This window comes from Capsicum annuum, chromosome 11, assembly GCF_002878395.1.
Source record: "Capsicum annuum cultivar UCD-10X-F1 chromosome 11, UCD10Xv1.1, whole genome shotgun sequence".
Lineage (NCBI taxonomy): Eukaryota > Viridiplantae > Streptophyta > Magnoliopsida > Solanales > Solanaceae > Capsicum > Capsicum annuum.
Window position 1 is genome coordinate 81,615,024 of NC_061121.1, and position 18,903 is coordinate 81,633,926.

Consider the following 18,903-nt stretch of genomic DNA (forward strand, 5'->3'; position numbering starts at 1 on the left):
CAATCCTCAAATGTTGCTTATTTTTCTTCCTACTCCTCAAATATAGCAAAATGTCATCAATAAATACTGTAATGAAGAAGTGCAAATACAGCCTAAACACATGGTTCATCAGGTCAATAAAAGTTGTTGGGGCATTTGTCAACCCAAAAGATATCACCATGAAGTAATAATGATTGAAATAAGTCCTACAAGTTATCATAAAGTTGTGTACAACCGTAACTCTCAATTGATGCTAACTAGACATCAAATCTATCATAGAAAATAATGTTGTACCCTGAAGCTTGTCAAACAAATAATCGATACAAGGCATAGGATACGTATTGTTCATACTAACCATATTCAAATTTCTATAGTTGATAATGATAAACATAGACCCATCTTTATTCAACACAAATAGAATAGTAGAACCCCAAGGTGATAAAATTGATCTGATAAAACCCTTACCTAAACTATTCTATAGAAAAATATTTAACATTTAAGCTCATGAGGATCCATACGATATGGAGATATGAAATAAGTCAGGTGCGTGGATCGAGGTCAATAATAAACTTTATATCATGCTAAGGAGGAAGGTTAAGTAGGTCAAAAACACTTTAAGAAACTCAAGAACAATAGTGATGGAGTCAAGCAATGAACTCTCAGTACTAACATTCCAATCATACACTAGAGGACCAACCCTACAACCTTGTGCACACCCTTTGCAGGTGGCGATACTAATCTGAGCTATTGTACAGTATGAACTAAAGGCTCAATCATCCTAGGATGAGGACACTCATTTGAAAAATTACAAAAAAGATCATAGTAATAACATTTCCTAGGAATCCTTCTTTTTCTAGAAGGTTTGTCGAATTCAAAATGACTATCCCAACTCGATGAAACTAACTGAAGACCTCTCTATGGTGGACTATTGATTTGATCACTAGAACTATTATAACTGGGCTAACCCTTGTCTGATATCCAAAATAATTCCTAAATTAACCAACTATGCTGACCCTGGTGTTGATAAGGATGTTAGATACTATGAAACCCTTAGTATATGAACTAATAATCATTTTGGCTTCCACTCTAACTGCCATGATAATGAGGTCTCTTATCACTACCTCCTTGGGAATCAGAATCTATCTCCTATGTAGAATAAATATGCTTACTAATCTCATTAACGGACTTCCCTGAATTCCCCAAAGTCCATATATCCCTACAAAGTGGTAATCTTAATCCCCAGACAAAATATCAAATTCATTTATACTTTGTCAGAAAAATCATAGTAATATCCCTATCTAACTCATGAAATGTCACCTCATACTCATAAAAAGATATAGAACCCAGTTTTAAAGATAAAAACTCATCTCAAAGGTGCTCACACATGCTGCGAGACTTATACTTCCCCAAGAAAGCCTCGAAGAATTGAATCTAGTTCATCGGTAGAGATACAACTAGCCTATAATTGAGATAAAATATCCACCACCTCTAAACTATTGTGTCTAGCTAATACTCAACAAAGTCAACTCCACAAGATACGACCAACCCCGAATTTTGTAACCTCTCCTCATAAATAGGTAAAAACTCATAAGCATCCTCTTTTGGGGTCTTGGGGAACCTAGGTTAATTCAATTGAAAAAACCAGTATAGTATTTTTTGCCCCTTTGAAGACAAAACTGGCTGGGCTACTATCAGATGTAGGACTACTAGGGTTGGCAGAACCTTTACCCTAGGCACCACTGTTGTAGGTTGTGCCTCTAAATTAATACCAACTAAAGCCACTAGTTGATTTACCATAGTCGATGGGTAGCCAACTATCCCCAATAACTATACCAATGTATCCCAAAGTACTGATGAAGATATAAACATAGGTGTAGCCTGGGCTGTCTCTATCCTACCTGTTTCTATGGTGGTGGAATGCTTAGAGCTCTCTCAATATTAAAAGCTATGATAGGATTAGGTGACGGATCATAGTCCTGATCTAGAACTAGGGCTATTGCACTATCCTTCCCCTGATCTATGTGTTGACCTCGAACCTTAATCGGAACTATAACAGCGGGCTTGAAGTCCTGATCTACAGCTTCTGCATTTCGACTCATTTTGCATCTATGTAAGAAGTGAAGAAATGAACATTAAAAACTAAATCATACCCAATGCACGAAAATAGATCAAGAAAATGAGATTTTTCCCTAAAAATACTCTGTAACCTCTCAAAGATAAGATAATCTATACCAATCCGTAAGACTCTAAAAAACATCAGCTCTAGTACCAATAGTACTAGTAAAACCTAGGCTCTAATAACAAGTTGTGATGACCCCATACCTCAAGTTATAATGGAGCTTACCTTATCATACCAGTAGGTAAGCCAAGCCTTCACTTGAAATGATAGGTAATAGGACAATTGGAAGAAACCAGAAAAGACCACATATAATGATAATAGTTTTAATAATAAGTAAATAAATAGAAAGGAAATATATAAAGTATATCAAACAAAAGAAGGAAAAAGACCAAAATGGACAAGTGAATCCCTCCCAAGACCTGATAAGGTCAGTACTAAACCCACTACTAAAAGATTCCTAGAGTACTAGAAAAAATACAAAACATACACAATATATACAAGATGTCTTGAGTAAAAAATTCAAAATTTGAATAGATAAAGAAGGATCAGCCTCAGACAACAATAAGCTCACTCAGCCCCAGATACTCGTATTATGATCTATACTAGGAGAAAGATGCAAAAATATAGTATGATTACAAAAGAATGGGTAATCAGTAGGTATCATTGGCTGGTTGAGCTTAAATAGACAAAAAGTATATCCAAAATATGAGGGTGTTGTCTAAGCCAATAGTAGATAGGGACAGAAAGGAAAAAAACTATTGAGATACTCAAATATGATATTGTAATAAGTAAAAGAGATATAGAAAGACAAATAACGTAGTAATAAAAGGCGAACCAATAATAACCTAATTGGTCCTCCATAAGCCCGTAGACACACTGAAGAAGAAAATTAACCCACAATGCCCTCATAAGCCGGTGGGTCACACAAGAAGTATTCATCAAAAAATTATTCCACAAGTAAACCAATCCCAATAAAACCATAGCATTCGTCCAAAATTGCACGGGATTGAACCGACACCAATGGGTAGTAATGAGAGGCCATACAATGGGCTCGAACTGATTGTAATTGATAATAACATAAGGCCACATGCCAAATTTAAATTAGAAATAGTGTATCGAAATTAGATGCCATGTATATGATATAACAAAAACTCATACTCAAATGCTAAACTCGAATCGAAACTCAGAGAAATCACAACTCCCAAAGCAACATAACTCCAAACTCATCATAACTAGATTTTGGAATCGAATTGAAACTTATAGTAATCATACCTAAATTTAAAATTAAAAACAAAACCATACCATAACCGATGCCACAATATACCAAATTTCATAATAAATGTCAGAATAAAGTATATGCTAACTCTAAATCATAGTTAAAATACACTAAATAACCATTTATCTGAATTAAAAGCTATGAATCAAAGGTTTTGAAATTTAAATACGACATCCTATGCTCATAAGTACTACATAATACTAAGAGATAATGGAACCAAAACTTACTACAACGGGGTGTTAACTAGATATATAAGACATGAAAAATATTTCAAATGGTACTAAAACTATAACTACATGTCCCAAACAAGAATAATAACAAATAATTACTGTAAATAAGCTTAATTTGAAGATAGGGTAAGTCTAGCTTACCTGGATGCCAAAGTTAGAAGACTATCTAATAAACTTTCGAATAGTGCCTCAATTGAGCCAGCGCAAGAATAATTTTATGTAGACAATTGATTTTCCCCTTAATTCATCACAACACACATGCGCTCATAGAGACAAAAAATGTAATAACAAAATTGTGATTGTAGGAAAATGTTTTAACTTGTAGTTGCAAAGATAGGAATTAACATTTAGTTAAGTAATAATAGGAAACAAAAGAATAATCTCTACCTTTAATGAAAAATGGTATGAAACATATCTTAACACCAACCTATTTTGTTTTCTGCCATAAAACTATATGTGTATTTTTTATCCACTTCCTCCATATACAATTGTGGTGGAGGTCACACATCACTATCATTTTTATTCCACTAATTATGTACTCAGGTATTGCATAGGTCTACGAAAATTATTCCATAAATAATAGAAAATTATTTCAAATAAAACTTCTATTATATAATAAAATTATTTTAACATATCAAGATTCACTATCTCCGCTTAAAATATTAATGTTATAAACCTATTTAAAAAGTAACATCGATATACCATAACTAAAGAATTTTATGCCTATCAAAAAAGGTAATAAATTATATTTTTACCAAATACCAATTTAGATTAAATATTTCAGAATATATTTAGTACCACAAAAATTCTCAAATGAAATACCCAAAAATCAAACTATAAGTCCCGATATCATAAATAACTTGGAAAAGTGATAAGAAAGCTCTAGACAAAAAATGCATGAAAATAAGGGAAATTACTAGGATGGTGATTACAAATATGCACCATTATAGTGCTATTATTTCTATGTCTTTGGTTGAGAAAAAAAGGATCCCAGAGCTTTCACAATTACTATGCATTATTGGGTCTCCAAATTTTGCACGAGCACTATATGATTTGGGACCTGGTATAAATTTTATACCCCTAGTTATGTGTAAGAAGTTGGGGTTGGAGAAACCTAAGCCGACTTTGATAAGATTATTGATGGTCGATCGAACTATCAAGAAATTAATTTATATTTTTTGTGATGTTTTGGTAAAGTTAGCCTACTTTATATTCTCAATTATTTTCATGATTCTTGACTTTTGGGTAGAGTTTGATGTTTCTATTATCTTCGGAAGGCCTTTCCTAGCCATGGTTAGGGCATCAGTTGACATCGATATGGGATTTACAAAATTCAGGATCAATAATAAATGTGTTACTTTTAATGTGGGTTAGTCAATACAACAACCAAAAGATATGAGAGTAGATTTTGTGGTAGATACAATTGATGAAGATTCATTTACTGCTCCTACTAAAGAGCTACTTAGTGTAGAGGCATAAGCGGTGATGATTATGAAATTTCAAAGTGACAGGATTGAAGTGTATGGTAAGATGGAGATCGCTCTTATTAGTAGAGGTTCTTAAACTCATGTTCCAAAGAATTGGATTCGGACTTTAATAATAGAGCAACTCCACCCACTTGACCATTTATTGAGGAGCAATAAGTCTTGGAATTGAAGGCACTCCCTTTTCACTAGCATTATGTATTCTTGGGAGCCAACTATACCTTACTAGTTATTATTGGGGCAAATTTAGTTGATACACTGGTTTGGGACTTGATCTTGGTATTACACAGGTTTAAAAAGGCTATTTATTGGACCATTGCAGATACTGTTGGGATTCTACTAGAAATCAGTACTCAAAAAATTCAGTTATAACCAGAGTGTGTACCTAGCATCGAGCATAAACATCATCTTAGTCCACCAATGAATGAGGTGATGAAGAAGGAGATCATTAAGTCGTTATATGTAGGTGTGGTTTACCATATTACCTGTAATAATTAGATGGGCCTAGTTTAGTGTGTGCCAAAAAAGGGTGGGATTACTATGATAGTGAACTAGAAAAATGATTTAGTGCCTATAAGACCAATTATAAGATAGAGAGTTTGTACGGATTATAGAAAGCAGAACACTTTAATGTAGAAGGATCACTTTCCTATGAAATATATGTACCAACTGTTAGATTGTCCTACAGGTGGAGGATGGTATAATTTCTTGACGGTTATTTGGGGCATAATCAGATTTACATTGCCCTTTAAGATAAAGATAAAACCAATTTAACATGTCCATGTGGTACGTTCACATTAAAGGGGATGCCTTTCAAACTTTGTAATTCTTTTGCCACCTTTCAACCTTTTATGATATCCATTTTTTGATGTAGTAAAGGATACCATAGAGGTATTTATGGATGATTGTCGATCGTGCGTGACTCTTTTATGATTTTTTAGACCATTTGGACAATGTACATTAGATATGTAAGAAATGTAACTTGGTGTTGAATTGGGAAAAGGGTTACTTTATGATGAAAGAGGTCATAGTCTTAAGGCATAAGATTTTGAAGATAGGAAAAAAACTTGACCGAAAAATGATTAAGGTGATTGAAAAATTGCCTCCACCTATTTCATTCAAGGGTATTAAGGGTTTCTTAGGTCATGCAAGGTTATATAAGAATTTCATCATGGACTTCTCCAAAATTACACACCCTTTGTACAAGTTATCTAATATAGAGGAGAAGTTTGTTTATGCTGATGTGTGTCTTAAGGACTTTGAGTGCCTAAAGAGAAGTTGATTTTTTCTCCCATCATTATGTCTACGAATAGGTCTCTTCCATTTGTGGTGATATATGAAACTAGTGGTGTGTCCCTAAGAGCTTTTCTTAGCCAAAGATGTGAGAAAATACTTCATCTTATATACTATGCAAGTAAAGTACGAAACTCCTCATTGAAAAATTATAAGGTGACTGAGCCAGAGTTACTTATCGTTGTGCTTTTGTTTGAGAAATTTTAGTCCTATTTGATTGGGACAAACATCACTATTCATATTGATCATGCAAACTTAAGGTACCTTATGGCAAAGAAAGATGCAAAGTTGAGTTTTATTTGATGGATACCTTTGTTGCAAAAATTTGATTTTGAGGTCAAGGACCAAAAGAGTTAAAAAAAAATCAGGTTGCAGACCATATATCCTGCCTAGAAAAAGAGTCTAAGCTTAAATTAGGTGATGATCTTGATATTGATGATACTTTTACAAGTGAACGGGTCTTGGTAGCATCATACAACTAGACCCCCGAATTGTTTATTTCACCAATTAATTGGCAAGTGACCTCATCTCGAAAGACTTATCATTTTAGAAGATAAAGTATTTTATGCACAAGGTACAAATTTTTTTACGGGATGAGCAATTATTATTTTGGGTGTGTAAAGATAGTGTGATTCAAAGGTGTATTCCTGAAGTATAGATGATGCATATTATTAGAGCCTGTCACTCATCCCCAACTAGGGGTCACCATGGTATAACTCACATGTCAATAAGATCTTGCAGAGTGGTTATTACTAGCCGACTATTTATAAAGATGCATATGACTATTCTCATGCTTTTGACTAATAACAGTGTCAAGGAAATATCTTGCAAAAACATTAGCTCCCCATGACACCTATTCATAAGTTTGAGTTGTTGATCTATAGAAAATTGATTTCATGGGTCTGTTTTGAGTTTTTATAGTATGAAGTATATTTTAGTGGCACTTGACATATTTCTAAACGGGTGGAAGCATTTGGTTTTCCCACTAATAAGGGTCACAGTGTTAGTCATTGTTATAGAAGAACAAATTCTTGAGGATTGGTAATCCATGTTCTTTCATTAGTGATAGTGGGTCCAAATTTTCTAATCATCTATTTAAGACTGTACTTGAGAAGGATAGAGTTAAACATAAGGTGGAAAAACCTTACCATCCACAAGTAAGTGGGTAGGTTAACGTCTCCAATTGTGAGATCAAGGCCATATTGGTGAAGAGTGTGGATGCCAACCAGACTGATTGGTGAAGGAAGCTAGACGATGCACTTTAAGCTTTCCAGATAACTTTTAAGACACCCATATGTGCCTCTACATATCATCTTATGTACGACAAGGCATACGACTTGCCGATTGAACTTATGCATAAACCATTATGGGTAATGAAAAGGTTAAAATTTTAGTAAAGCAATGTTGAAAACCTGAGAATGAGTTGAATGAATTTCAACCAACACTTATGAGAGCTCTGCATTTTCCAAGGAGAAGATAAAGTTGTACCATGATAAGAATATTTAGAAAGGGGTATTCTAGCTGGGTGATATGATATTGTTTTATGATTCAAGGCTTTGATAGTTTCCTGGCAAACTAAATTCGAGATGGAATGGACCATTCGTTATGGTTTTAGTATCCCCGTATACTATAATTGAGTTTAAGTAAGATGGATAAACCCCATTCAAGGTGAACGATCAACGTGTTAAGTACTATATGGGAAATATGTAAGAAGCAAAAGTATGTGTTGATGTAATCCATGGAAAAGTCTGAGTAGCCAAGCAAACTGAGTCTTACTGTGATATTAAATTAGACACTTCTTGAGAGGCTGTCACAACCCGACTCTCTAGTCATACCGCAGTGCTTAGAACTATAAGTGATCCCAAGCTAAACCATGTGCTGGCATGACACTTGAGCAACTGATTTAAAATGTATATACTAGATAAATTTTTTGAGTGAAAGCATAATCATGAGAAGGTATGAATAAATGTAATACATATAAAGTTTATAACATGATAAACTGGTGAAATAAACTTGAATTATATGTAACGACTCTGACTAACTGTCTATGAAGCTTCTACTATACTAACTATAGAAAGATGGGACATGCGTCCAACTACCACTAATTAATACATATGAATAATAAAAAGATAGGACATGAACTTCAACTGACTTGAGTCCCCGAAACAAGAGAACTCATCACCTGCTGGTTAGAAGCTGCAAACTTTTTGATAATGATGTGAGGAATACAACTAGGACCTACATTATGACACAATGTAGCACATAGAGATATATTTGGATCAGTACTTTGGAATATACTGAGTAAGTAGGGGTGAACGTAATAAGTAAAACCGAATAGATACATAATCTTAAAACATTCATGCTAAGTGCATGTAGACTCACCAAGATACTGAAATCAACTGAAACCTGAAGTGTCATAAAACATAAGTAATAAACATAATCTAGTAAGCTAGTGAATCACGACATTTAGTGTCTTAAAGCTTTACTTTTGTAAAATAAGTAAAACTAAAGCTGGGAAGTGGTAAACCTTGAATACAATATGTAAATATCATGTAAAGTTGGGCATGTTATAAAACTGAACTGAGGATCATGTATGGATACTGAACATGAAAAACATGAGCATATAAAACTGAGAATGTAAGAGCAAGCATAAAAATTCACTGACATGATCTGAATAAATGATATCTGAATAACTGAATGACTAATGTCTGAATAGTTGGTCATACAACCTTGAACTAACATACACTTAATATTGTACTAAGATTGTGAGAGATAGCTACAACTGATATGCCCCAATTTAATCTATCAAGGTCTAACCTGTAACCCTAGTTAGATTTATGCTGGTACCTTACCAGGGGTACTAGCACATGACATACGATGTGTATCCAAAAGGTTGATGTCCCAAAGAACAGTGTCATGCCTCTACTAACGACGTACCCCTTATAATCTACGGTGGCGCCGTAGATCTGGAACTTAGGGATTGCTAATAATGACTCATGCCTCTACGAATGAAGGATTCTTGATCGTTGAGTTCACTCAATACTAAGTGTTAACCCCAACTGAAAGACTTTGGTATTATTAGTTGATTGACATTACATGGTATGGTAGTTTTAAATTATTAGCATTAATATAATATTCTGAGAGTGGAAATAAAAATCATGGTTTGAGTGGTTTATTCCTTGGAAGTAAAATTCATGTAAAGACACATAGGTATCGAGCGTTCATAACTTGCCAGCACTGAATGATTACAAAAATACGATAACAATGCATAAAAACAGTGGTACGGAATACTAGTTCAAAGATCCAAAACATAAGACATTTCAACAAATAGGTGAGAAGCATGAATATAAACATTGGAATGTGTTAAAAATGAGAGGACAACATATTTACATAGTTTAATACATAATTTTACATTGTAACATGAAATCACATTAATATGACATGGCAAGTTGAAATTTAATATGAAATAACCAAATTTTTCATGGGGTCATATGTGGACATGGATTGAATTCAATTTACTAAGGAAAACCATGAATTAAACTCATCATAAACATATGAAATTCCATAATCAAGGAAAAACCTATATTTTAATGAAAGAGTGGATTTTTGGGCTCAATGGTTGAAAAGGACCTATTACTGATACCCTACATACCTTAGCTGAACGAATTCTTGAAGAAACCTTAAAATTGAACCTTAAATCCTTGTGTTTTTGAGAGAATAAGCTTGAGTTTTGTTCATGGGAAGAGGAAGGGTTTTTATTGATTCATTATTTAGTTAATGGCAAATAATGCCCTTAAGAGTGTTACAAATCGTGCTCTAGACAATAGGGGTTGAGGGGAAAGGACCAAATTACCCTTGGACCATACAAAGCTGCAATAGTGGGGGAATAGCCCTCATGGCGCAACCCCTACTCTAGGGGAATATGCCTTATGATGCGACCCTTTTTCCAGAGGAATAGCTTCGCGGTGTGGGGCTATCACAGACCCTCAATGTTTCTCACAAAAATGCTCATAACTTTTTTCTCTGGTATCGAATTAATGAAAAATTTATATCGTTGGAAAGATAATTTAATTATATAAAATTTGGTTGGTCTTATGCTGTAAAATCCCACATATTTTCAAAGTTATACATGTTCAAAGTTGACCCTGGTAGAATCGAATACCAAAATTTGGCCGAATCAAAGGCTCTTAGTTCAACTTTGCGCTAAGTAATTCCTATGAACATTTTTCACCTCATAAGCACTCTTCACACTAGGATAAATATCATGAGACATGTATTTAAATACAAATCATGGGATTAGATTTTTCACACGTAGGGTGTTATATTATCTCCCCCTTGGAATCATTCGTCCTCGATTATGGATAGGATCTTGTTAAAGTCTTAGAAGTATGGAATAATATAGACATGACGTGTGCTAACAATGGATATAACTGAGCTGAAACATTAAAATATCCATTATGAAACTAATTTCTAAGCTGACTTGACTCTATTGACTATAAGGAGCTGATTCATGCAGACAGTTTTGAACTCACTTAAAATATTCATGATACAATCATACATATAGAATTGTGAACTGATAGTTGATGAAATAAAATCCCAAGAGCTACTAAGGATGGAATAAAGTATGTATTTTCTCGTTAGGAATTATCCCTTAAAAAAATACATATAGGAACAAATAGAATATGGCTTCATGGCATCACCAAGTACATTATATAAGTACGAATGATGAGATAACGAGACTAAGGTTGTACAAAGAGTATTACACTCAGCTGGAATACTTGGAAAACTGTGTTCATTCATTGAATACTAATGAAATACATCATGTCTTAATCATACACATGATGCATGGAATGAATTGAATTCAGAATTTTCATGTATGTGGATGAATACCCTCATGGACTAGCCATATTCATGAGACTTTGGATAGTAAGACTAGATGGAATGATGGAAAACTATAGGAGCTTATTTGTTTGATTGTTAAACAGAATTATTGGATATACAGACTAAGTCATACTTAAAGTTTATACTCAACTGGAGTATTTCTTCAACACTCTTTACAAGAAGTTCTAATAATATTAGGAAGAAAAGAATTTTGGGCATGTTCTGAATAAGATATATGAACAAGGAATCGCAACATGGCTGCATCTCCATGGAATATAGGCCTATAAAATATAAGGTAGGATAGAATTACTAGACTTTAGGTAATGCAATTGCTAACTTCAAGCTTAGCCCCGTTTCTTAAATACTCAGGTGGTACATATAACTTCTCTAGCTAGAGGATGAGTTGAACTATATACTTTGGACACGTTTAAGTCTAACTCAAAATTACAAGGTGCAACACATAACATCGTCATACTAGTCTAAACAATGGATTCAATACCCCATGCATGTTTCACAACCCTCATCTCAAGAATAACACTCCTTACCACTTCAACAACTAACTTTAACTCCATACTAGGAATTCGTTAATACATAATGCATTTATCTACTTAAATACCAACATGAAATTCAAGCCTATCATTATAACCATATATGAAATGACAAGCAACCAACCCCCTAGGAATTTTTCCCATATTCTATAATACCTCTATCAATAACAACTTTCATGCACTATCTCCAATAAAATAGACATGGAGTTCTCAACTAACCTTGAGATATATTAAAAGATCTTCCTGAATATTCCTTCAAACTTATTGCCCTACATAGAACAAACATACAACAATGTTTTCCTAATATAGAATATTCACTATCTCTTATGTAAATAATTACTCATTACCACTACCATTTCATAAAGATAGGTCACTAAAAGGTTAGAACATAAGATCTTGAAGCATGCAAGGATACTGTATGTAACTTTGATACTTAACTGAGGCCTGGGGAATAAGATATCAACATAATTAATTCATCAAAGATATCTAATCTGAGGACCTACATGACATAATCTAGATTTCACTAGTCATTAAGGGTCTACCATAAGTACCTATAATTCAACATTCTGTAAAGCCGTAGAAGTGATATAACATGAATATTGTAAGTAAATTTGATGTAAATGTAGACATGCTATAAAACTAAACTTAGGATCATATATGGATACTGAACATGAAAAACATGAATATATAATTCTGAGACAAGACCAAGGATAACACATATACTGAAATAATTTGGATAATTGAATAATTGATATCTGAATAACTGAATAACTGTTGTCTGAATACTTGGTCATGCAAACTTGAACTGACACACCTTGAATACTACACTAAGACTATGGGAGATAGATACTTTAGATATGCCCAATTTCACCTATCGATTTCCAACCTGTGACACAAGTTAGAAGGGTCTGGTACCTTGCTAGGGTACCCACACATGATTGATGATATAGATCTACAAGGTTGATATTGTAAAGGATTATGGTAGTATTTCTCTACTAATGGGGGACCCTACATAAACTATGATGGTGCTATAAGTTTGAAACTTAGGGACTTCTTCTAACCACTCATGCCTCTAATGATGGTGGAGTCGTCATCCCTGTATTTACTCGGTGCTAAGTGTTACTCCTAATTGATAGTCTGTCATATTATTAGTTGTTTAAAATGACATGGTACAGTACTTGTAAATGCTCAACATGAATAAAATATTCTAAGGGTTGTAATAAAACTCATGGTCTGATTACTTTATTTCTTTGAAACAAAAATCATGTAAAGAAACATAATTATAGAGTATTCATAACCCGCCAGCATTGAATGATTACAAAAATATGATAACAATGCTTAAAAATAGTGTTATAGAATCATACTTCAAAGAAGTAAAGCATATGTCATTTCAATAAATAGGTGAGAAGCATGAAATTAAACAAAGGAATGTGTTAAAAATAAGAGGACAACACATTAACACGGTTTAATACATAATTTGACATTGTAACATGGAATAACTTGAATATGACATGGGAACTTAAAATTTAAACCATGAAATAACCAAATTTTTTGTGGGGTCATATGAGGACATAAATTGAATTCAATTTACTAAGAAAAATAATGAATTAAACTCATCTTGAACATATGAAATTTCATAATGAAGGAAAAAACCATATTTTAATCAAATAGAGGATTTTTGGGCTCAATCGGTGAAAAGGATCCATTGATGAAAACCCAACATACCTTAGTTGAACGAATTCTTGAAAAAACCTTAAAATCAAAACTTATATCCTTGAGAATAATCTTGAGTTTTGTTCTTGGGAAGAGGAAAGGGTTTTAGTGAATAATTTTGAGTTAATGGCAAATAATGCCCTTGTGAGTATTACAGATTGTGTTTTTGAAGATTAAGGTTTAGGGGAAAGTACCAAATTACCTCTTATCACATAGGAATCTAAATTAGTGGGGGAATAACCCTCATGGTGCACCCCCTACTCCATAGGAATAGCCCTCGTGATGTGACCTCTATTCTAAAGGAACAACCCTTGCAGTGCGGGCTATCGCAGACCCTTATTGTTTCTCATAAAAATGCTTATAACTTTTTGCTCGGCTATCAAATTAAGGCAAAATTGGTATTGTTGGAAAGATAATTCAATTATATATAATTTGGTGTATCTTGAGCTTTAAAATTCCACACATTTCAAATTTTATACATGTTCAAAGTTAACCTTTCTAGAATCAAATACCAAAATTTGGCCGAATTAAAGGCTCTTAGCTCAACTTTGATCTAAGTGATTATTATGAACATTTTTCACCACATAAGAACTCTTCACACTAGGATAAAGATCATGACATGTGTAATCAAATACAAATAATGGTATTATACTTTGAAAACATAGGAGTTATAGTTCAATATCTAGCCCAAAAATGCAAGGTTTTACAAAGGTAACCCATGGGTTTGTTGGTGAAGTCTAGTTATCCAACATAGCCACGTCTTGTAGCGACATTAAATCAAGCATGATTAGGAGGCAAGACAATGTTTTAGTATTCACTTTGATAATAGTTTTGTAGGTTTAAAGCATGGGAAAACACCTAGAATATGGAAAAAATTGCAAAATTAAGATAAGTCTAGGTATGTGAACCTACGACCCTACTTACAGGGGTTGTATTCTAATTTATAATGGGTAAGTGGTGTCATAGTTATCAGAATTAAATTGTGAGGATTCTTCGATCCTTGAAGTTGTACTTAGTAACCCACTTATAGGGGTCGTAAGTACAACCTGCAACCCCGTAATAGGGTCATAAAAATTAGAGAAGAAAATAACTTGCAAGTCCTACTTACTAAGGAACATACGGGGTCCTTAAGTACAACTTACGGGGAAATAAGTGGTCCTGTAAGTTGACCAAAATTCGGGGTCAAAATTTTACAAATCTGTGTTGAGACAAAGTGACCCAACCCGATCTGACCATACCCCTTCCCCTATAACTCCAAAATTTTATCCATTACCTTACTACAATAATTTAAAACTCTCACTTACATTAAAACTCCTTAACACTTCCCTCTTCAGCTATAAAAATAAAAAATTCTTAGTAACTCCTCACCTTACACATATATTCATCAAAGAAGGGTAAATGTCATATTAGTCCTCTTTTACTTCCAAGAATCTTCAAATCCAAGTAATAATTTTTCTCTCCAACTTGTTAAACATATGTTCTTGATTATTGAATTGAGAATAACTCTTGATATAGCTTGAAGTTCATACTTTCTCAAGAATCTTTAAGATTATGGAGCTTAAATTAGGTAATATTGAATTTGTTGGATGATTTGCATTTAGAAAACCTGTGATTAGTTTAATAATAGAAGTAGAAGTTGAATAATGAGAGGAAAACCCAAAATACATATGAAATACCTATGGGACTTAAATTGATACATATTATTGTGTATGAAATTGGGCTAAAATAGAAATATACACTATGTGGGATGAAATTTTTGTGGAAAAATGACTTACCCTCAGAAGGGTACTTTCGAAGGTACTTATAGGCCTTATAAGTAGTACCTATGAGGCATAAGTAGCTTCATATGTATCATACCCAATGACCTAAAACTTTAGGGATTTCTATGGTCCTTACGAGGCTACCTACTCCCCTCACAAGTATTACCTACGGCCCGTAGGTAGCCCGTGCACTAGGTCGTCAAATTGTTTTCATATATTTTGTTCTTGTCTTGGGTTTCAAGCGCTGACAACTACTTTTTAAGGTATGACAACACAAATAACTTCATAAAAGAACAAAGTTCAGTCTAGGCTTTATGATGAGTCGCCTGATCATAGTGGTTTTATCAAGGAGTATATTGTGAGCTAAGACAACACCTCATTAGCCCCATGACATGGAGTCAATCATGAATATAGTATAAAACTACAATATTTGTTACTCAACTGTGCCCATAGATGATATTGCTTTAAGATGTTTTATTAAGGGGACGCAATAATTTTTTAAGAGAGATAGTGTCATCACATAGCAAGCTTGTCTAAAGCACAGTATGACAGTAGAGGTCAGGATAGTGTTGACAAGGCGAGTAGGGTCACCACATACTCTATCAAGAGAGATTGGTTAAGATGGATGAATAAACCTACAGGATTATATAGCCTAACTCTAGTTTGAGAATTCTATGCATTGTACACCTCTGTTGTACATTGATCTATCCAAGGAGAGGGTAGAGTAGTTCATCATCCCCAGCTGACCCACATTCTAGTCAGACGGTTAAAGTTGAATTTCTAAGATGATATTTTTTTGAGTATTATTTAGGCAAGATTATGTTGGGCTAGCCTTGACAACAAAGTTTTATTTTTACATAATGATTGAGGAGAGTAAATACAATATAAGGGACCCAAAGCACAAATCATAAAGACTTCATTTGGTTATATGGATATCCATATAAATAGCTATTTTGGGCATTGATGCCCTATTATTTGTGGGTGGGGGAGAGATAAAATGGCATTGTTACACTTTATGGAAAAAATTTGGTAGGTTGTGGTACGTCATAAGTTGAGTCCTTCTTCTGCAAACAACATCCTCACATAGGATAGAGCTATTTTAATTGTCATTCTAATTTCTATATATGATATAGACTTCGCCAGATGGATCTAGTTGGACATCCATATTAAGGCATTCGGTCAGACCACCACTTTGCCATTCCCTTGCCTAATTCAGTAGTTAGGTGAAGTGGTTGGATTGCCATTTATTACTGAGGTAAATCATCAAAAATAAGTAATGCACATAGTCGATATTAGTTTTATGAAGGCCATGGCAAACTTGGTCCTTGCACAAAGAATGCAACCATCTTTAAGTGCTGGAATTATTTATTCTAATTGGATCTCAATTCTAGTCAATACTATTGAGATTATAGATTTTGGTTTTTATATTTGGATAGGTGGGAATAGATTTTTGTAAATACTACTAGTGAGAGGTCCATGACTATATCTATACCAGTCTCATCTTTTACTTTTGAGATAACTAGGGCATCCTTTTTTTCAATTTACCCTATAACTTCTAGGATTATTGGAGTGATATGTGAGTTTCTATAGTAGATATAGAGTGAGGAGAGGAGCTAACTGCCGGCCTTACCCATACAAAGAAGCATCTAGCTATATTATTTGCATAGATTTATCCATGGGTCTGAACTACTTTAGAGGCTTTTGAGGCTTGATTTGATATGAGGATGAGAGCTACTATGAAAGAGTATACTAGGTATATAGATGATTTTATTAATAGCTTTAAAACTTAGATGAGTGAAAGACTGTGTGAGGTTAATTCAACAGACTTAGTGGGCCTCCGTGAGGAGATAGCTACACTATGTTTAGAGTTTTAATCCTTATCTGAGAGTCGTGTCCCAGTTGTCTCACAAGTTATCCCAATCGTTATATAACATTTAACATAAGCTATAATTGGGGTGTTTAATTTATATATTGATAGAGTTATGGCCTTAGTGGTTAGGGCTATGAGAGGTTGTGAGAAGAAGTTGTAGGATCTGACTATGGACTTTGTGCAGGACCTAAAAAATAAATCTAGTTATTCAGTTTTGTTGAACGTAGTTGACGAGTTCAGGTATGCCGAGATGGTGGCTATCACCCCCTAAAGTCAGGTACCATACAACCTTCTCTAGTTGAGCCATAAGCTACCCTAGATAGGGTCGAGTCAGATTGTGACTGCTAATGCATCCCAGGTATTTCTTTATCCCTTATATTTACATTATAATTATGCATTAAGGCTAGTGCATAGTCTTTAGTTAGGGGTGGGGGTAAATCATAATCGAGGGTTTTTCTTGCAATGTGTAGATCGTAATATGGTATATGTTTGTCTTTTATTTTTTTTTTGTGTTTAATTAGGAGAAATTTATGAATCTAAGAGCCACTGACATTTTTGTTTGTTCTTATGTGTTTTGAAAAAATATGATACTCATCCAAAATTTTATGAACAGTGTGATATAGATATTGGTGTTACTATTTTGAATCTTTTTATGGCATTAGGATTAAAGAAAAAATAATCATAGATTAGCATTTGCATGAACTGGATAGGTAGTAATTAGTAATATAACCTTTAAAATATACTTGTGAGATTCTTACCTAGTTCCCTTTGAGCATTTAATCCAGAACTTGCTCGATTAGTCTTGCCTAGGTTGTAGGATAGTTGGTTAGTACATGATCATATGCCATTTATTATTTAGTCCACACTTAGTCTAAATAACAATAAAAATGTGAAAAAGTATCCCTTGATCCCTGATATGAGCCTACATAGATCTATTTTATTTATTTTACCGTATTACCTTCCAAAATTAATTATAATGAACCTTTTTTGACCTTGCTCCCTTCGTGGACATTATGCACCTCAACTCAAGCAAATCACCTAAGTTTAGGGTAGGTGTTATAAGGATGTGTAGTTAACCCTAAGTCTGCATAAGGGTGTAATGTAAAAGAAAAAGGAGGGAAGGTTGGGTGTGGTAGAAAAATACATAAAAAGAAAAAAAGAAAAATGAATAAAGAGGGTGGGTCACTTCTTCCTAAATGTACCATAACATCCCCAAAGCTACATTATAAGCCCAGTAAATTACTATAGTGATCCTAGTACAACTGTCCAAAAAACTAGGATGTAGAAAATAAGAACAAGCCTATGGTACTCTATGCACATTAGTTAGACCTTCTTTTATGAGAGTAAGTGTCTTTACTTAGTCCATTGCATTGACATTATTATATTTTGAGTATTTGAACTTCTTTTCTGTAATGGTACATAGGTAGTATTGCTAATGGCTTGCTTGCTTAGGTAGTGTAACTTAATCACTAGCATGGTTGTTTGTTGCAAATGTAATGCCATTGCTTGATTCCTTTTTATTATACTATTGAGCTACATAGATCCATGTAGTTGGTTGAAAAACATGCAATAGGATGAGGTAAAAGTTTTGAGGTGAAATTGAGCTGACTGCAGTAGGTTTAGGTTTATCTAAGTCAAGCATCATGTTGCATTTTTTATGCGTTAGTTTCTTGAGGACATGCAAAAGTTATGAGTTGAGGGTGTTGATGTTTCATGATTTTATGTTGATGCTGAATACCAGAAAATCTGT